Genomic DNA, 22586 nt, shown 5'->3' on the forward strand with positions numbered 1-22586 from the left:
TATCTCCTGCTTCTTAGAACAGATGGGAATCATAACGTGCTCTCGTTCTTAGCTAACACAATACTGTAATTAAAGACAGGAAAATTAAAAATACCTAACTTAAAACACTAGTTAACTTTCCTGTGCTAGTCATGTATAGCTCAAAAGCATGCGTTTCATAATATAGGTTTTACTTACAGTCAGTCGTCTGGTAATTCTCAACTACTTCCATATCCGAGTTAGACAAATAAATTTCAGTACTGGAACTGCCATCTGCCACGCTGAGAACTAATCCATCAACAACAGAACGCGTGAAGTCATCCAAGTACCACTTTTCCTTCCATTCTTTTTTGACGTGCTGTTCTGTACCGGCCAGCTTTCGGCAGTGACGTGTGATAAAGCTTCGTGCATTAGTCCTAGTACCTCTGGCAGCTTAAATATCTCATTATTTCTCCCTTAACTTGTCCCCAGGTCAGTTCTGATGAGTTCATATTGCAGACGTACAGTGGCAACTGTAAAAATGCAGCATTTGTATGGTGTGCTCGATGCCGTAAAATTGTTTTCCGTGTTTGTTCGATGCTTAGGCTATCTCTCTGGCATTCGTGGTATAAAACAGTGGACATACTCCAAATAAAGACTATGCTATTTTTCATTTTTGTCCAAAAAATTTTATTTCTTATGTTTTGTTAGTTTAAACAACATTAGATAATCAAGGATGTATAGCTAAAATGAAAATAGGAATTTTGTATGAAATACATAATCAGAAACAAGAATACGTGAATTTCTCAAAAAAATAATTAGTTATGTGTTAAATAGCATATATTTGATTAATTTTATATTTAAAAGATGCAGATATTCCAAATTAGACGGCAAAAAAGACCTAAGTGAGATGTGAACCAGCGACCCATCTACTCCAATATTACGACAATACAACGCCACAGTTTCAGCTATGCATATCGCTAAGAATAAATGTCTTCAGTTTACTAAATAAGGGCTTCGAAAAACTTCAAAGGAGATTACTTAAGAAAAGCATTGATGGCGGTTAATTTATTAGAATACATTATAGTATTCTGTTACACAGTATAAAATATCTAATATATAAGTAGGACATACTTCCAAGAGCGAAACTACATCGCTGTTCCCGTGCTACGGCTGCTGACCAGTCACAGCATTCGTGTTTGTTTATATCACATTTATTCTTAAACAAAGCACAGTGATTAACCGAGAAACGCATCCATACCACCGAGCAGCAGCTCTTTCCACGACAGTGACAGCTGCGCCTCGCCTTGACCCTACACTGCAGGCTACCGCACACTGTCGACAAGCCGTGCTGATGATCCTCAACTGCTGCTGCCCAGTCCAGCCCCCTGCACCCGAGCTCAAACAACAACATTTCTTTCCTGAAAACATGGCAAGGCCAGCTCGTGTCCGTGACGTCGTTCAGATGTAACCAGCAACTCTGGCCGTCTTACCTCTGTTTCTTTAAGGAATCTGACTCTCCTATACGATACAATTCTAGACGTCGGGTTACCTCAGAAATGAATTAACGTGCTATGCAGTCAAGTGCAAAACAAACTGGTATATGCAAGAGTATTCAAATTCAGAGATATATGAGCAGGTAGAATACGGCGCCGCTGTCGACGACGCCCATATAAGACAACAAGTGTCTGGCGCAGTTGTTAGATCGGTTACTGCTGCTACAATGGCGGGTTATCAATGTGGTGTCATAGTTGGCGCATGAGCAATGGGACACAGCAACTCCAAGTTAGCGAGGAAGTGGGGATTTTCCCGTACGACCATTTCACGAGTGTACTGTGAATATCAGCAGTCCGGTAAAACATCAAATCTCCGACATCGCTGCGACCGGAAAAAGATGCTGCAAGAACGGGACCAACGACGACTGAAGAGAATCATTCGACGTGACAGAAGTGCAACCATTCCGCAAATTGCGGCAGATTTCAATGCTGGGCTATCAACAAGTGTTAGTGTGCGAACCATTCAACGAAACATCATCGGTGTGCGTTTTCGGAACCGAAGGCCCACTCGTGTATCCTTGATGACCGCACGACACAAAGCCTGGGCCAGTCAACACCGACATTGGACTGTAGATAACTGGAAACACGTTGCCTGGCCAGACGAGTCTCGTTCCAAATTGTATCGAGCGATGGGTACGGGTATGGAGACAACCTCATGAATCCGCAGATCCTGCATGTCAGCAGGGGACTGTTCAACCTGTAACGGCCTGGGGCGTCTGCAGTTGGAGTGATATTGGACCTTTGATATGTCTAGATACGAGTCTGACAGGTGACAGGTGACATTCTGTCTGATCACCTGCGTCCATTCATGTCCATTGTGCATTCCCACGGATGTGGCAATTCCAACAGGACAATGCGACACCACATACGTCCAGAATCGCTACAGAGTGGCTCCAGGAACACTCTTCTGAATTAAAACACTTCCGGCGGCCACCAAACTCCCCAGACATGGCCGTTATTATTGAGCATATCTGGGATTCCTTGCAACGTGCTGTTCACCCCCTCGTACTCTTACGGATTGATGGATTCATGGTGTCAGTTTCCTTCAGCACCACTTCAGACATTAGCCGAGTCCGTGCCACTTGATGTTGCGGCACTTCTGCGTGCTCGCAGGGGCCGCAAACGATATTAGGCACGTATACGAGTTTCTTTGGCTCTTTGTATATATTTTAAAGAAAACATGTAAAACTTTTATGGCGGAATAGCGTTATTAGTACAGAAATAACAACATAAAACGTCATCCTTGATTCTTAAGTTCTGCCGTAACAACAAAGAATATTCAGTAAGCTATAAACTGCTTTCCTTTCATTATTTTACGGGGTGCAAGCGATAAAAAGTTTAAACGAAGGTTTTAAGTTGTGTTTAAAATTTGGTAGGAGTCGCTTTGTGCTCTCGTTAGTAATGACTAGACTGGTATAATCTGGGAAAACTGCGCTCCATTGTCAGAACAACTAGTGTTTCTCGTATCTCGTCGATTATGACGTCATATCTCCAGAACTACGTGTCGTACTATGGTACAGTTTCGCGAGTATAGTCTGTGGCATATTTAGATACTGTCTGCTAATTGTGACTTGAATAAAGTTAGAAGTAAAAAGTTAAAACGTGATGCCTGACGCTGAAATTTTTCTGCATGAACGGGAGAAGTGTAGTAAGCGATAAGCTTTTTTCCCCTTCGTTATTTTGTAGCGGTCGTCAGAGAAAAACTTTCAAAAACGTTTGAAATTTTGTATACAGTTGTAATTCTCCACGTGTTCTCGTTCTCAAGTATTGGGTGAATATATCCTAAGTACGCCTATCAATTTACTCGCCGTGAATTGCACTATCTCAGGGCATACACACAGCTTCTAGCTTTAATACTTGATTATTTTCATCATGGCAGCAACACCAGCAACCGCTAGGAATTTTTTTTTTTTTTTCAAGTAAAAACCAGCCCACAGTTGCACTAATTATGTTTGTACTAAATCTTGACCATGGTTTCGACTATAATAATATAGCCTTCTTCAGAACTCGTAAGCTTTTAAAAATGAAAAGCGTCTTAGCCCAGCGGCTGCGTCACGATCAATAAAATAAAATAACTTACAGACATAAGTCTGTTTCGATCATAAGCACAACTACATATGGCACCGTATGTCCTCCGCCACTACCGGATCCTAATCGAGGTGCACATAATCCTGCAGCGGCAACGCTTTCACAATTACGGATGGCTGTAGAGGCTTCATGGCCAGCCGTTGTGACGGGGCGGTTCTAGCCGCTTCAGTCTGGAACCGCGCGACCGCTGCGGTCGTAGGTTCGAATCCTGCCTCGGGCATGGGTGTGTGTGATGTCCTTAGGTTAGTTAGGTTTAAGTAGTTCTAAGTTCTAGGGGGCTGATGACATCAGATGTTAAGTCCCATAGTGCTCAGACCCATTTGAATTTGAGGAGGCATCATGGCTCAATATTTCTGCAGGTAACTTCCAACAACTTCCTCTGTCTATGGCACGTCGAGCTGCTGCATTATACCGGGCAGATGGAATTCCTACGCGATATTAGGAGGTATAGCCGACGTCTTTTTGTCACTTTAGTATAAAGTCGTATGGCATGAACTGCTAGGAGATCCCCAAGGCAGTTTCTGCTGTTTACTCTCTCCGTGCCTGCAGCCACCTTTCCTTCACGAAATATGAGAGCTGTTTGTGTAAGTGTATCAGTTAAGCGTATATAACTAGTGTGGTGCACGTGTAGTGCAGTGTTTGTAATGGAGATGACGACACAAGGCGGAGTGTGAAAGCCGGTGCCGGCACGAAGGCTGTTCCTCTCGACGACCGCCGCGCCACAAGTTCTCATCCGGCAGATGGGCCACCCTCGGCAGTGTCGCGTGGTCACACTTCATCAGACACTGTCGAGAGACCAGGACACAGGTGCAAAGACTGCCGATCGAGGACTATATGCCACATACCCTCCTATACCTTCTGGCATAGAGCCGAGTGAAAATTGTCAATAGGACGCAGCGTACCCGGACGGTTACCCATTCGATTACAGGCCACACTCGACAACGCTTAACTTCGGTGATGTAATGGCAACCGGTGTAACCGTCTCGGCACGGCCGTTGACAAGCTTTTCTGTTACACAGATGGGAGTGATTCAGTGTTTATCTGACCGTGCAGGTTGTTAACGAGTGCTTCGGATAAAGAAAACAAACCTTTTCACCTGCTACGGTCAGGTTAAAAGTACCTCACCTCCGTTCCCAGCTGTTTCTATTCCACTAGGGTGTACGTTGAGAAACAAAGAGACCTCTAGTCCCTGAGCTATGATCTGTGTCCCGATGACCTGGTCCAGATGTCAAACCGCTCACAAGTACGTGAGGACATGTGGCACTGACACTGTCACTAACACTGACAATCCGCGCGTCAGTCGGGAACGATGACCTCGCCGACCTCCTTAGTACCGTTCAAGAGAAACATGCTATACGCCGACATCTAGTCTCATCTTCTCCAGTATTTATTTCTATGACCAGCCATAACATCAATGCACCGCACAAGCTATCATCGCACAACTCCAAGTATCAGTCACAGCTTAAAGCAAGAGAACGACAGACCAAGTTGACCAGGATTTTGCCACGAGAACTACGTCGTACGTTGCATACTGTAACTACATTCGGTAATATGTCTAAAGAGAGAATCAGTCAAACACTTCTTTTACCATTACAGGCTTCGAGAGTCTGTTGCCTCATGCATTTTTCGATTCCCACGTAGACCTTGCCTCTGTCGAAGAGAAGGGAGGCACAACATGGTTTAATTCTCTGCAGACAACTAGGGCATTATAGATGAAGCACAAGCCTGGATTGGGTAAAGGCTAACGAAGGAAGTCGGCTGTGGTCGTTTCGAGGAAATTATCGCAACATTCGTCTTTAAATGACTTACGGAAACCACGGGAAATATAAAACTGGATATATGGATGAGATTATTCTTAGGAACGTGCGTCTGCTGGGGAAGCAAAGGGAAATTCACAGCAAACATAAACATAGCCAAAGCCTTGCAGACAAACAAAAATTACGCGAAGCGAAATGTAGTTTGAGGAGGGCTATGCGAGAGGCTTTCAATGAATTCGAAAGTAAAGTTCTATGTACTGACTTGGCAGAAAATCCTAAGAAATTTTGGTCCTACGTCAAAGCGGTTGGTGGATCAAAACAAAATGTAAAGACACTCTGTGACCAAAATGGTACTGAAACAGAGGATGACAGACTAAAGGCCGAAATACTAAATGTCTTCTTCCAAAGCTGTTTCACAGAGGAAGACTGCACTGTGCTTCCTTCTCTAGATTGTCGCACAGTTGACAAAATGGTAGATATCGAAATAAACGACAGAGGGATAGGGAAAAAATTAAAATCGCTCAAAAGAGGAAAGACCCCTGGTCCTGATGGGATACCAGTTCGATTTTACACAGAGTACGCGAAGGAACTTGCCCCCCTTCTTGCAGCGGTGTACCGTAGGTCTCTAGAAGAGCGAAGCGTTCCAAAGGATTGGAAAAGGGCACAGGTCATCCCCGTTTTCAAGAAGGGACGTCGAACAGATGTGCAGAACTATAGACCTATATCTCTAACGTTGATCAGTTGTAGAATTTTGGAACACGTATTATGTTCGAGTATAATGTCTTTTCTGGAGACTATAAATCTACTCTGTAGGAATCAGCATGGATTTCGAAAAAGACGGTCGTGTGAAACCCAGCTCGCGCTATTCGTCCACGAGACTCAGAGGGCCATAGACCCGGGTTCACAGGTAGATGCCGTGTTTCTTGACTTCCGCAAGGCTTTTGACACAGTTCCCCACACACACTGGACTCGCATTCGGGAGGACGACGGTTCAATCCCGTCTCCGGCCATTCTGATTTAGGTTTTCCGTGATTTCCCTAAATCGTTTCAGGCAAATGCCGGGATGGTTCCTTTGAAAGGGCACGGCCGATTTCCTTCCCAATCCTTCCCTAACCCGAGCTTCCGCTCCGTCTCTAATGACCTCGTTGTCGACGGGACGTTAAACACTAACCACCACCACCACAGTTCCCCACAGTGGTTTAATGAACAAAGTAAGAGCATATGGACTATCAGATCAATTGTGTGATTGGATTGAGGAGTTCCTAGATAACAGAACGCAGCACGTCATTCTCAATGGAGAGAAGTCTTCCGAAGTAAGAGTGATTTCAGGTGTGCCGCAGGGAAGTGTCATAGGACCGTTGCTATTCACAATATACATAAATGACCTGGTGGATGACATCGGAAGTTCACTGAGGCTTTTTGCAGATGATGCTTTGGTGTATCGAGAGGTTGCAACAATGGAAAATTGTACTGAAATGCAGAAGGATCTGCAGCGAATTGACGCATGGTGCACGGAATGGCAATTGAATCTCAATGTAGAAAAGTGTAATGTGATGCGAATACATAGAAAGATAGGTCCCTTATCATTTAGCTACAAAATAGCAGGTCAGCAACTGGAAGCAGTTAATTCCATAAATTATCTGGGAGTACGCATTAGGAGTGATTTAAAATGGAATGATCATATAAAGTTGATCGTCGGTAAAGCAGATGCCAGACTGAGATTCATTGGAAGAATCCTAAGGAAATGCAATCCGACAACAAAGGAAGTAGGTTACAGTACGCTTGTTCGCCCACTGCTTGAATACTGCTCAGCAGTATGGGATCCGCACCAAATAGGGTTGGAAGAAGAGATAGAGAAGATCCAACGGAGATCAGCGCGCTTCGTTACAGGATCTTTTAGTAATCGCGAAAGCGTTACGGAGATGATAGATAAACTCCAGTGGAAGACTCTGCAGGAGAGACGCTCAGTAGCTCGGTACGGACTTTTGTTAAAGTTTCGAGAACATACCTTCACCGAAGAGTCAAGCAGTATATTGCTCCCTCCTACGTATATCTCGCGAAGAGACCATGAGGATAAAATCAGAGAGATTAGGGCCCACACAGAAGCCTACCGACAATCCTTCTTTCCACGAACAATACGAGACTGGAATGGAAGGGAGAACCGATAGGGGTACTCAGGGTACCCTCCGCCACACACCGTCAGGTGGCTTGCGGAGTATGGATGTAGATGTAGATGTAGATGTAGATGTAGGCTATGTGAATATATGCGGCCACATGAAATACATTGGGGTAACAGAAGTCATGGGATTTCGTATCGGAATTCCTTTTGTCCTGTGTAGTGCATCAACTCGACATGGCATGGACACAGCAAATCGTTGAAAGTCCCCTGTAGAATTACTGAGCCACGATACCTCTACAGCAGTCCATAATTGCGGAAGTATTGTCAGTGGAGTATGTTGAGCACGAATTGACCTCTCGATTATGTCCCACAAATGTTCGATGGGATTCATGTCAGGGGATCTGGGTGGCCAAATCATTCGCTCGAACTTTCCACAATTTTCTTCAAACCAATCGCAAACAATCGTGGCCAGAGGACATGGTGCACTGTCATTCATAAAAATTACATCGTTGTTTGGGAGCATGAAGTCCATGAATAGCTGTAAATGGTCTCCAAGTAGCCGAACATAACCATTTCCAGTTGGAACAGAGAAACCAGCCCAATCCACGTAAACACGGCCCATACCGTTATGGTGCCACCACCAGCATGCACAGTGCCTTGTTGACAACTTGGCTCCATTGCTTCTGGGGGGGGGGGGGGGGGGGGGTCGCACTCGAGCCCCAACATGAGCTTCTTACTACTGAACTCGGGACTCATCTGACATGGCCACGGTTTTCTAGGCATAGAGGGTCCGACCGATACGGTCACGGTCCCAGGAGAGGCGCCGCAGGCCATACCTTGCTGTTAGCAAAGGCACTCGCGTCCCTCGTCCATTAACGACAAATTTCGCCGCACTGTCCAAACGGATACGTTCGTCGTACGACCCACTGTGACTTCTGCGGCAATTTGACGCAGTGTTGCTTGTCTGTTAGCACTGACAACTATAGGCAAACGCCGCTGGCTCTCTGTCATTAAGTGAAGGCCCCCGGTCACAGCGTTGTCCGCGGTAGCGGTAACGGTAATGCCTGAAGCGTCGTGTTCTCGGCAACTCCTTGGCGCAGTGGATCTCGAAATATTGAATTCCTTAACGATTTTCGAAATGGAACGTCCGTGCGTCTATCTCCAACCACCATTCCTCTTTCAAAGTCTGTTAATTCCCGTCATGCTGCCATAATCACGCCGGAAATCTTTTCACATGAATTGCCTGAGTACAAATGACAGCTACGCCAACACACTGCCCTTTAGTACCTTGTGTACGCGATACTACCGCCATCAATGCGTGTGCATTTCGCTATCCCGTGACTTTTTGTCACCTGAGTATACTTGGAACATGAAAAGTCTGAGACCACTGCTGGTGCTGGATTCGCGTTATTAGTTGCTGATACAGGGGTCGTGGGTTCAAGCTTCGTTGGCCGCTCCTTGTCTGACGTAAGTAAGGCTCAGGAAAACAACCACTTGGCCTCGTCAGGCTGAATAACAACCCATTTTAGTATGCAATAGCTATGATATCAGTTTGCAGAAATGGAGTCATATCGAAATAACTGGCCCAAGCTACCCTTCTATTATTAAAGCCTACCCTTATATTGCTGACCTTGACTCTCTTTCAAACCTGATTTGTTATGTTCGAAATGCACGTTTTCTCTTAAGCCACGGTTACTGTGTGTATTCTGGTGAATTGGCAGTGCCTCTCTGTATGGTAAATTCATGGTATGCAACGTCGTATGAAGTTATTAAATGGATTTACTTGTGTTTTAGTCAATAAAATATTCGTAAAGTACAACAAAACTAATATTGAGGCTTCAACGTGACGCTCCCGGGAACGCGTTTCATTAAATAGTTGGGATTCATTTTTAAAGGAGATGTCTCTTTACTAGTATTCATCAATAGCAATGTTGCTAGGCTTTTATGAAATGGATATTTTTATTTTCTTGGAGAGCCGGCCGGTGTGGTCTCGCATTTCTAGGCGCTCAGTCCGGAACCGCGCGACTGCTTCGGTCGCAGGTTCGAATCCTGCCTCGGGCATGAATATGTGTGATGTCCTTGGGTTAGTTAGGTTTAAGTAGCTCTAAGTTCTAGGGGACTGATGACCACAGATGTTAAGTCCCATAGTGCCCAGAGCCATTTGAACCATTTTCTTGGAGAAGGCCTTTTAGGTTTAAACAAATATTGGAGCCATTTTGGGGGTTTTAATGAAAAATATATTATGAACACCCCCCCCCCCCCCCCCCCATGAACCATGGACCTTGCCGTTGGTAGGGAGGCTTGCGTGCCTCAGCGATACAGATTGCCGTACCGTAGGTGCAACCACAACGGAGGGGTATCTGTTGAGAGGCCAGACAAACATGTGGTTCCTGAAGAGGGGCAGCAGCCTTTTCAGTAGTTGCAGGGGCAACAGTCTGGATGATTGACTGATCTGGCCTTGCAACATTAACCAAAACGGCCTTGCTGTGCTGGTACTGCGAACGGCTGAAAGCAAGGGGAAACCACAGCCGTAATTTTTCCCGAGGACATGCAGCTTTACTGTATGATTAAATGATGATGGCGTCCTCTTCGGTAAAATATTCCGGAGGTAAAATAGTCCCTCATTCGGATCTCCAGGCGGGGACTACTCAGGAGCACGTCGTTATCAGGAGAAAGAAAACTGGCGTTCTACGGATCGGAGCGTGGAATGTCAGATCACTTAATCGGGCAGGTAGGTAAGAAAATTTAAAAAGGGAAATGGATAGGTTAAAGTTAGATATAGTGGGAATTAGTGAAGATCGGTGGCAGGAGGAACAAGACTTTTGGTCAGGTGAATACAGGGTTATAAATACAAAATCAAATAGGGGTAATGCAGGAGTAGGTTTAATAATGAATAAAAAAATAGGAGTGCGGGTAAGCTACTACAAACAGCATAGTGAACGCATTATTGTGTCCAAGATAGACACAAAGCCCATGCCATTACAGTAGTACAAGTTTGTATGCCAACTAGCTCTGCAGATGATGAAGAATTTGATGAAATGTATGATGAGATAAAAGAAATTATTCAGGTAGTGAAGGGAGACGAAAATTTAATAGTCATGGGTGACTGGAATTCGTCAGTAGGACAAGGGAGAGAAGGAAACATAGTGGCTGAATATGGATTGGAGCTAAGAAATGAAAGAGGAAGCCATCTGGTAGAATTGTGCACAGAGCATAACTTAATCATAGCTAATACTTGGTTCAAGAATCATAAAAGAAGGTTGTATACATGGAAGAATCCTGGAGATACGAAAAGGTATCAGATAGATTATATAATGGTAAGACACATATTTAGGAATCAGGTTTTAAATTGTAGGACATTTCCAGATGTGGACTCTGACCACAATCTATTGGTTACGAACTGTAGATTGAAACTGAAGAAACTGCAAAAAGGTGGGAATTTAAGGACAAGGGATCTGGATAAGCTGAACGAACCAGAGGTTGTACAGAGTTTCAAGGAGAGCATAAGGGAACAATTAACAGGAATGGGGCAAAGAAACACAGTAGAAGAAGAATGGGGAGCTCTGAGGGATGAAGTAGTGAAGGCAGCAGAGGATCAAGTAGGTAAAAAGACGAAGGCTAGTAGAAATCCTTGGGTAACGGAAGAAATATTGAATTTAATTGATGAAAGGAGAAAATATAAAAATGCAGTAAATGAAGCAGGCAAAAAGGAATACAAACGTCTCAGAAATGACAGGAAGTGCAAAATGGCTAAGCAGGGATGGCTAGAGGACAAATGTAAGGATGTAGAAGCTTATCTCACTAGGGTTAAGATAGATACTGCCTACAGGAAAATTAAAGAGACCTTTGGAGAGAAGAGAACCACTTGGATGAATATCAAGAGCTCAGATGGCAACCCAGTTCTAAGCAAAGAAGGGAAATCAGAAAGGTGGAAGGAGTATATAGAGAGTTTATACAAGGGCGAGGTACTTGAGGACAATATTATGGAAATGGAAGAGGATGTAGATGAACACGAAATGGGAGATAAGATACTGCGTGAAGAGTTTGACAGAACACTGAAAGACCTGAGTCGAAACAAGGCCCCGGGAGTAGACAACATTCCATTAGAACTACTGACCGCCTTGAGAGAGCCAATCATTACAAAATTCTACCAGCTAGTGAGCAAGATGTATGAGACAGGCGAAATACCCTCAGACTTCAAGAAGAATATAATAATTCCAATCCCAAAGAAAGCAGGTGCTGACAGACGTGAAAATTACCGAACTATCAGTTTAATAAGTTGTAACCTCCCCACAAAATAACTTCCGAAACCTCCCAACAGCAAAAAAATATAATATAAATAATATTCTCATTTAGCGTGACTACCCAACAGTGAAAATATGTATAGCATTGATATTTAGCGCATCCTACCAATAATACAATGTCACAAACCTCTCAATAAAATTGTCGCTCACTTATAACCTTTCAATAATTGACAGTCAATTTAACCTGGTAAATTTTGGACGTCACCAGTGCTGCGTCATGGCCCTGATACATCATTCTGAATAAACTGAAAAATCTTACCTTAATTAGGTCGCCGGATAACGCGTATATATCTGCTCCTATAAGAAATTTTCCTGGCGCATCTAAGTGCAATGCTGGCCGATAGATTTGTCTTATATAAAAGGAAAGAACTGATTTTTCTTTTCAATAATCGAGATGACCAAGAATCGGAGAAATTAGTAAATTCTTTAAATTGAAATGAATGATGTTTTTATGAGAAAGATTATTATTAAGAGATTTTTTTTAGAAACATTTACATGGGACTTGATGTAACAATACTGCATATGCACGAGGCTGCTTTTACCTTATACTACAACGCTCAGGCTCCGCCATCGCTGCACACGACCGGCCCAGCCAACACGATACACCAGACTGCTCGCTAGCATCTACTTACTCCTACTGCCACACAGTTCCTACTGCAGTCAACAATGCTGTTTGGTCTCAGATTCTCTTATAGCTTACATGTCGCAGGCACCGCGTGAGCAATACATCGAAATTACATCTGCTCGAGTGCGCTAGCAACATATTCTTTAATCATGGACCTCTTACATAACCCTCCACTGTGGGGGCAAAACTTTGGCAGCGATGGTGTGTCAATTGGACTTGCCATGAGCAACAAATTTTTCTATAATCTATTTAGTTTAGTAAGGCTACAGCACAGAGTATACACATTATTGATAAGTGCAGAACATATTAAGAAATTAAATAGAGTGCACATGCACTGAGTACAAAACATATTCAGAAACGACAAAGTATATACGCAATGAGTATAAAATATATTAACAAATGACATAAAGTGCACATGTACTGCATAAGTCTTTAGAATTTTTACATGAACTGATCACATTAACAAATGAAATAAAGTGCACTCGCACTATAAAAGTTTTTAAAATTTTGTAAGTGCTCAATTCATTAAGAAAAGAAATAAAGTGCACACGCACGATAAAAATTTTCAGCATATTTAGGACAACTGATCATATTAACAAATGAAATGAAGTGCACACCCACTGTGTAAGTCTTTAGCATTTTTTACACAAACTGAATACATTAACAAATGAAATAAAGTGCACACGCACTATAAAAGTTTTTAGCATTTTGTAACTACTGAATTCATTAAGAAAAGAAATAAAGTGCACACACACGATAAAAATCTTCAGCATATTTAGGACAACTGATCATATTAACAAATGAAATGAAGTGCACACGCACTGTATAAGTTTCTACCATTTTACAAGAACTAGGAAAGGAATGGGAAGGATTGCATCATGGTTGTAGCACAGTAGGTTGCATGTAGCTGCACTGAAAGTCCATATCTTTCTACAGAAGCACAACACCAAGTGAGACAATCTGAACTTCTCTTTCCTGAAGTATTCATCAGTGTAGCCAAGACATTGAAATCTTGTATTAATATTGTATGTTATCATTTAGTAGTACATTAGGTACACCAAACAGTAGGACCACAATGACATCTCCATCGTTCAAGGTGGTGGACAGCTTGATATGTCAACACCATATTCTTGTAGAATCCATACTCTTACAGCAATGTAGAATTGGTGCAAAAACCAATATAGTGCTCCATGATCGTGAGGATGGACAGGACAAACGGATATTTCAGTAATTGCTGGTAATGAGGTCAGAAGGTGAAGGACACATTAAGTCTTATGCTAGTCATGATAGAATTACACTAGTGTATCAACCGATCTGAATAATTATTGGCATTCATTGGCTATTTACACAGCAATTAAGTAGTATGTTTAGAGTATTATAGAACATTATTGATAAGTCATGTAATTACAGTAATTATTGGCATGTCATCTCATTATAGTAATCATTAGCATCATAAGACATCTCATTACAGTAATCAGTGGCATTCATTGTCCACTTACAAAGCATTTTTTTGCGTTATTCAGAAGTCATCATTCAAAGCAACACTTAATTAATGGCATAGCATTTATGCATAAGTCATCATATTACAGTAATCAGTGGCATTCATAAGACAATTCATGACAGTAATTATTGACATTCATTGGCTAGTTACAAAGTATTCATATAGTGTTACAAAACATTATTCAGTGTTATTCACAAGTCATCATTTAAAACAGGAGTTATTGAGTGTAGCATCAAGTTACTGGTGTTTATATACGATATCTTGTAAGTGACATAAGACATATTTAAAATGTAAGACATTGGAACTATTACTCAAGGTCGGTAGTCCAATAATACATAAACATAATGGAATCAATACACAGAAAAATTTGAATTTTATTTAAGACTAAAAACTATATCATAAACTGGTAACATTATTTAGCTGTATACTGGTAATAGTTGGGACTGGTTTTTTTGTGCTAACAATGCATTGCGTTGGGATCGATAGTTGCTGGGGCATGAAAGTATTTACTTTTGACTTATTGCTGGAAATAAGGATTAATAACGTCATTCGTCATGAGTCAGCTGTAGCAAGGTTATGAAACACATGTGATCACATTCATGAATAATACACACAAATGGGTTAAAAAATGCAAGTATTAGAATAGGTTTCATACCTAAGTGCTTATAGCGTATTAATATCATGAAACGCTTCTCCTGGAAAAACTACAAAATTGATTATTGAGCTGAAAGAAAAAATGTATATTATGCTGAAAAATAGTAAATTTCAAATTAACAGGTAATGAAACGTGTGCTTAATATGTATGTACTCTAGTTGTCTTTCCCAAAACTTTCAGTCATTATACTGTGCGACATAATACATGCTGTCAAAAGGAACTGCAACAAATACTTAAATAACTACATAGTATTTCTTAACTAACAGTAAATATATAAATATCATCATTATCAACTTCTGCAAAGAAAACCCTCATTATTCATATTACCATATTCTTCATATAACTATTCATCATCATTTATTATCATCTGCAAAAAATTGACACTTCGTTATGCATATTCATATTACCATTTACTTCATACAACTATTCATTATCATTCATTACTTCATATAGTATAGAGTTTCTTACTTCTAGCACATTCCATCACTAAAATTAACATCTGTAGTTCTGTCTGACAGTCTGCATCAATCGCCTTGTATTCTGAAAGAAAAATAATTAGTAAAGACTGCTATCATACGATATGTACAGTATATTCTGGTTAATGCTTGTTAATTCCGGTCCATTTACTCTTCATGACAAGATATTGCTTTTTCTTTCCTTCATTCTGATGGTAAAATTTCTATTTCATAGTAAACCACTGTGATTGTTTAATTCATTTCTTTTACACGGTATTGCTTTCTGAAAAATGATGAATAAGGATTAATATCTGGCATTTAATCACATACTCATTAAATGAAAACTTGTTTGTAGTGATATGACTAAGCATACAGCATAGTATGACAGAAAACATATTAGGCAAAACATAGACAGTTTTTAAGTGTATAAAATATACACAGTATCATAATGTAGTAGCAAAAATGTAGAATAGTCAAGATGTTGAGATATCATAATGCAAAATGTCAATGTCAACTGGTGTTTGTGTCTGATTTAGCTTTCTGGCAGATTTTACATTACGCTAAAACTCGTCGAATACGTTTCTCCATGTTGGCAAAATAACAGTTCTGCCTCAGTATAAGAAAACATTTTCTGGCTCCATAATGTGCGTAACTCAAATGAGTATACCACATTAATTTGTTAACAAGTTCGTCAGGAATGCATAATAACCAGTTGTTGCCGTCAGGGTGAGAGCGGCGGAACAGAATGTTATTGCGTACAGTGTAATGGTTTCTAATGGTAACGTTATTCTTATCTTGCCAAAGGTGTTTAATTTCTTTCCATACGTTGTCTTTACTCTGCTCTTGTGCTACGTCTCATAATGACGATGAAATGAAACTTTCAAATGCGACATGTTGAATATACATGACGCTAGAATTTGCTTGGCAGAAGTTGGTTGCGATGTCTTGCTGATTGTTGCAGAGAGAACGGGATAGTGCGTCTGCTACAATATTTTGTGTACCGGGAATGTGAACAATCGTAAAATTAAATTCCTGTAAATACAGTTTCCATCTGCTTAATCTGTCATGTGTAAATTTAGCGGAAAGTGAAAACTGGATAGCTCTGTGGTCTGTGTAAACGGTAGTATGTCTTCCATAAAGAAAATGCCTAAATCGGGTAAATGCCCATATAACACTATGTTTCAAGCTCTGTAACAGAATAATTGCGTTCAGCAGGTGACAGAATGCAACTTGCAAAGGCGATGTTTTTAATTACTGTACTACCGTCTTCTTCAATTTCCTGAAAAATGTGTACGCCTAAAGCTGTGTTAGAACTGTCGGTGGCAATGGAAAAATTTCTAGTGAGATCTGGGTGTGATAAAAGTGGTGCGTTCAACAAAGCTTGTTTCAGATTGACAAATTCTGACTGCGCTTGGCTATCCCAGGACCAAATAGTGTTTTTACCCGTCAGTTGGCATAATCTAGGGGTGTCTAAAGCAGAGTAATGAATAAATTTACGGAAAAAGTTAATTAATCCCAGAAAGCTGCGTAATTGTTTCTTTGTCGTTGGAACAGTAATGTCACGTAAAGCTTGAAGTTTTTCCGGGTCCGGCGCTATGCCTTCTGCTGAAATTACTTTTCAAAGAAATTTTATAGAAGTTTTGCCAAAGTGTGATTTGCTATGATTAACTGTCAGTCCTCGTGCACGAAAAGTTTGCAACAGTTGTTCCAGAATCAAATTGTGTTCAGACCAGTTAGCTTCTGCAATAAGAATGTCGTCTACATACGTTGAGATTCTGTCTTTCAATTCTGTCGCAAGTATATTATTCAAACCGCGAATAAATGGTGCTGAAGAAATCGTTAAACCGAACGGTAATTTGCAAAATTGATAACAGTCACCAAAACAGAGAAATGCTGTGTACTTTCTGCAGTTCGGATGGAGCTGAATTTATTATTAAGAGATTTTTTTTAGAAACATTTACATGGGACTTGATGTAACAATACTACATATGCGCGAGGCTGCTTTTACTTTATACTACAACGCTCAGGCTCCGCCATCGGTGCACACGAACGGCCCAGCCAACACGATACACCGGACTGCTCGCTAGCAACTACTTACTCCTACTGCCACACAGTTCCTACAGCAGTCAACACTGCTCTTTGGTCTCAGATTCTCTTATAGCTTACATGTCGCAGGCAGCGCGTGAGCAATACATCGAAATTACATCTGCTCGAGTGCGCTAGCAACATATTCTTTAATCATGGACCTCTTACAAAGTCACAGTTGCAAAATACTAACGCGAATTCTTTACAGACGAATGGAAAAACTGGTAGATGCGGACCTCGGGGAGGATCAGTTTGGATTCCGTAGAAATGTTGGAACACGTGAGGCAATACTGACCTTACGACTTATCTTAGAAGAAAGATTAAGAAAAGGCAAATCTACGTTTCTAGCATTTGGAGACTTGGGGAAACCTTTTGACAATGTTTCAAATTCTGAAGGTGGTAGGGGTAAAATACAGGGAGCGAAAGGCTATTTACAATTTGTACAGAAACCAGATGGCAGTCATAAGAGTCGAGGGGCATGAAATGGCAGCAGTGGTTGGGAGAGGAGTGAGACAGGGTTGTAGCCTCTCCCCGATGTTATTCAATCTGTATATTGAGCAAGCAGTAAAGGAAACAAAAGAAAAATTCGGAGTAGGTATTAAAATTCATGGAGAAGAAGTAAAAACTTTGAGGTTCGCCGATGACATTGTAATTCTGTCAGAGACAGCAAAGGACCTGGAAGAGCAGCTGAACTGAATGGAGGATATAAGATGAACATCAACAAAAGCAAAACGAGGATAATGGAATGTAGTAGAATTATGTCGTGTTATGCTGAGGGTATTCGATTAGGAAATGAGACACTTAAAATAGTAAAGGAGTTTTGCTATTTGGGGAGCAAAATAACTAATGATGGTCGAAGTAGAGAGGATGTAAAATGTAGACTGGCAATGGCAAGGAAAGCGTTTCTGAAGAAGAGAAATTTGTTAACATCGAATATAGATTTATGTATCAGGAAGTCGTTTCTGAAAGTATTTGTATGGAGTGTAGCCATCTATGGAAGTGAAACATGGACGATAACTAGTTTGGACAAGAAGAGACTAGAAGCTTTCGAAATGTGGTGCTGCAGAAGAATGCTGAACATAAGGTGGATAGGTCACGTAACTAATGAGGAGGTATTGAATAGGATTGGGGAGAAGAGAAGTTTGTGGCACAACTTGATTAGAAGAAGGGATCGGTTGGTACGACATGTCCAGATGCATCAAGGGATCACAAATTTAGCATTGGAGTGCAGCGTGGAGGGTAAAAATCGTAGAGGGAGACCAAGAGATGAATACACTAAGCAGATTCAGAAGGATGTAGGTTGCAGTAGGTACTGGGAGATGAAGAAGCTTGCACAGGACAGAGTAGCATGGAGAGCTACATCAAACCAGTCTCAGGACTGAAGACAACAACAACAACAACAACAACAACAACATAATGAACACTAATATTAACATGAAAAATTTATTAAAATTTTCGCACAGTTATGTTAGTGCTTTCTGAAAAATAAACAATTAACTCTTCCTTATCTAACACTCAAAAAAATGCTCAAACAGTTATTTACCGGTACTACATTTATTTTCTCTTTTATGATATCTTAATGAAAATACTTCTACTCAAAAACGCATTTCATGCGTCACTCACAATAAAACACACACTTGTGATTTGTACCTATGTGGCCCAACGGTGCAACTAAAAAGTAATTTTTTAGTATATTTTGATATTTCAGTACATAGTTATCAATATTTCTAAGTTTTGTAAAGTGAAACTTTCTTTGTTGGCTACCAGTACATTTTTGTAGCCTGAGAAAGATCTCTCTCCAGCACAAGAGGTTAACGATGCACGTTTCATCGACGCAATTGCTCGTGGTCCCCAGTATAATTCACCTACGACTTTCTCAGTCTGAATAATGGCAGACATTTTCTTCGTATATTCATATCTGATATTCATCGGAGGAATTTATTGATTTATGCTTACCCGCTGTACCATATATTTCCTCGGGATACATCTTATCCTCGGAGACCACGTCTACAGCGTCTTTAAGTGGTAAAGATCCGAGTTCCACGCTCTTAAAATGTCAAGGAACCAAAAATCTTGTTATTCTTAAGGGCAGTCTTGGATTTTTCAAATAAAGCTGATTCATAGAGACGAATGACTTTTCGGCAGTGATCGGCGTAATACAAAGCTGTCAACAGCCAGCTTCACTACCGTCTAAGTATGGGTTCAGGTGGGTGGAGAATGTTTGAATCTACTTCCTTAAAGCACTAAATGCCAGTAGGAGCTTTGAGAAATACTTTTTTAACAGAGGAAATGATACTGTTAACCTCAGGGGACTTATTTTTGAATTCCTCTGCTAGACAGTGTAGACCATGACCTAGGTATATGCAGTGGATCCTTCTGGGACAGAATTATGTCAGTGGCGCTGGTGCTTTTAACATACGGACGGCCCAGTCTGCCGACATCAGCAGATGTTCCTCATCTTGGCCGTAGGATATATAGGAAAAACCTGACAGTGCAGTTAGTACTGCGTTTCGTATTCTCCAGGTCTTTACATATGAGTACGAGGAGTTGTCCTGGGGCTGTGGAATCTTATTTCTCACCACGACATTAGCTATAAATCTGCCACAACTGTCAATTGTCTTACCGACTGAAAACACAATATAGTGTCAGAAATGTCTCTTTCAATATCAGCAGTAGCCTTCTCATACACCAGTTTCAAACAATTTTTGCGCCACGTTGACTCATCTGGTATACTGCTGTTCCTGATACTCTCCAGGAATACCTTAAAAGTAGTGTTCTTTAGAACGTTCCGTGACACATTAGGCGACACTAAAGCCTCACCGAAGCCTAGATTAAAGCTGTCTACTGCACTGTACGACATAGACGCCATTAATGGTTGAATCCGTTGTTCGTTCTTCTTGCTAGTGACGCTCGTAACGTGAGCTGCGAACTCCGTGTTTTATCATGGGTTGCCCAAAATTAAAACAAACAAAATCTAAGACGATGACAGTAACCAAAAAAATAAGAATGCAATTATGGGAGATTTCAACTCCAATTGAATCACGTATGCATGCCAGTAACTAATTTTAAAATTCGATTTGAAAATCAGAAGGAAGAAGACTAGCGACGATGATATTGATTTATAAAAATAACCGGTACATATGTTTGTGGATGGGGTCCGCCCCTAGCAAACCGCAAGTTTGTTTTTTATCCCAAACATGTTTCACTGTGTGATGTCCGGAATTTAAAAAAAAATGGGTGAATAAAGGTGAAGGGAAGTGGTTCTATTTTTACTGGAATGAACTTATTGATGGACATCACAAAAATTTATTTTACCTATATTTTTTTTTACTCATCGAAGAAGACAACACAACACACATAAAAGAAATCATCACACTAATATCATCTACAGAATGATCGTTTCACAAGACACTTTCTAGCTCGACTGACTCTTAAGACTGAACAAGACTCGACTGACTCTTAAGACTGCACAAGACTCGACTGACTCTACTCTCTCTCTGGACCACAGCCTCTTCACGTCCCTCTCGACCAGAGATTTCAACTGAGAATAGCACGCCGATTATTTAATTAATCGTACAGCCGCTGGGCGCGCGCTTGGCGCGTTATTTAAATGGGGTTAAACGCACACCGCGAGAGGCGTGGGCTAGCGGTGTCTTACATGGTATCGCCACAACTGCATTTGCAGCATCACCAGTGGTCTTTTATTTTATGGCTGTTAAACATAGAGAATGTTCTTCACTGCTTCTACATATGTAAATATTAGCTTTTAAAATCGTAATTACTGATTTTTGAAGAAACATATAAAATTATGAATTCATACCTTTTTACCACATGGTGTGGTTTTCCTGATGTATTATGTTTTTACAGTGACTGTTTTCTTTCACAGTTTGACATCTGCAGCCATGTGCAACTTAATGTATATGAATTATTTAACCAAAAATTACGATTTGGAAGCTGTTATGCCTATTCCTTAAATTAATTAATTTGCAAATTATTTTATATAGGACAAACAAGCAGGAACTTCAATACCAGATACACAGAACATGGAAGAGCATTAAAAAGTAACAGCTATCATTCCATATTTGCTGAACATCTTATGGACAAGAAACATAACCCATCAGACATCATTACTGACTGGAAAATTCTCAAATGTAGCAACAACCCCCACAAAACTAATAATTGAAGAAAACTGTCAAACACAAAAAGCCATAGTTGAAGGAAAACAAGTAATAAATGAATACACAGGTCTCTACAATGGAACTCTGTTCTCTGCCCTCAAAGAATTATCAAACAACACCAACCTATAGAGCCCCCCCCCCTCCCACACACACACACACACACACACCCACACACGCACAAAAAAAAAAAACGAAAAATCCTCAAACCTTCTCTCTCTCTCTCTCTCTCTTTCCACAGACACACACACACACACACACACACACACACACACACACACACACACACACACACACACATTAACACTCATGCACATACACAAAATGCATAGGTCCCTCTGAAAGATTCAGAACAACTGCCAGGACCACCTTCAACTGTTCCACTGTTAGCTATCTTGTTCTTACACCTTCAACTGTTCCACTGTCCGCCATCTTGTTTTTGCAGCTGGTAAACAGTGAAACAGTGACAGCTCAATATATAGAACTCTTCACAGTGAAGAAGAAGAGGAAAAAAGGAAACGTAAGTGAAACATAATGTAAATGACACACGTACACACACACACACACACACACACACACACACACACACACATAACCTTTAACATAGAATTAATTAATTTCTGGCGTAGCCAAAACAGCTTCCAAATCGGAATTTTTGCTTAAACAATTTCTCTGCATTAAGTTGTGTGTGGTTTCAGATGTCAAACTGTGAAAGGAAACAGTCACTGTAGAAACATAATACATCAGGAAAATCACACCATAAAAAGGTATGAATTTATGGAAGCCTTTATACTTTATGAAGTAACAGCTTTTTCATGAGATGAGAAAACATTTTATTTTCCAAGCACAGATCAAAAACTAACAAGAATAAACAACTCGTAACCAAACCGACTACGGCAAAGATAAATATCTATCAGCTGCAGCTTTCACCCGCTGTTTTTGGCGCAGTGGATAAATGACGTCGCACATCAGCGCCCCTCCTTCTGAAACCGTGTGCACCAGGTATGTGGGGAAACTTGCACTTGATTTTTCTACCAGCTCTCGTGAAAACATCTGGTGCAGGCAATGGCTGCTCCTGTTCTGCACTTGCTGCTTCATTGTCCTCTTCTGAAACCGAGGGCTCGGCGAGACTATCTGCTGTTTCTTTGGCCTCCACGTTTGAGGGTGATTTTGCAGACCGAGGAAGGAGTGTACCCTCTTCGGTGTAAGCAGGTTTAAGCCGCTCAATTGCGACTGTCCCTTCTTTACCATCCTTATCGATTTTGAAGCTCTGGCTTCCTCTTGTGATTACCCTGTATGGTCCAGAGC

This window comes from Schistocerca gregaria, chromosome 7, assembly GCF_023897955.1.
Source record: "Schistocerca gregaria isolate iqSchGreg1 chromosome 7, iqSchGreg1.2, whole genome shotgun sequence".
NCBI classification, from domain to species: Eukaryota; Metazoa; Arthropoda; class Insecta; order Orthoptera; family Acrididae; genus Schistocerca; species Schistocerca gregaria.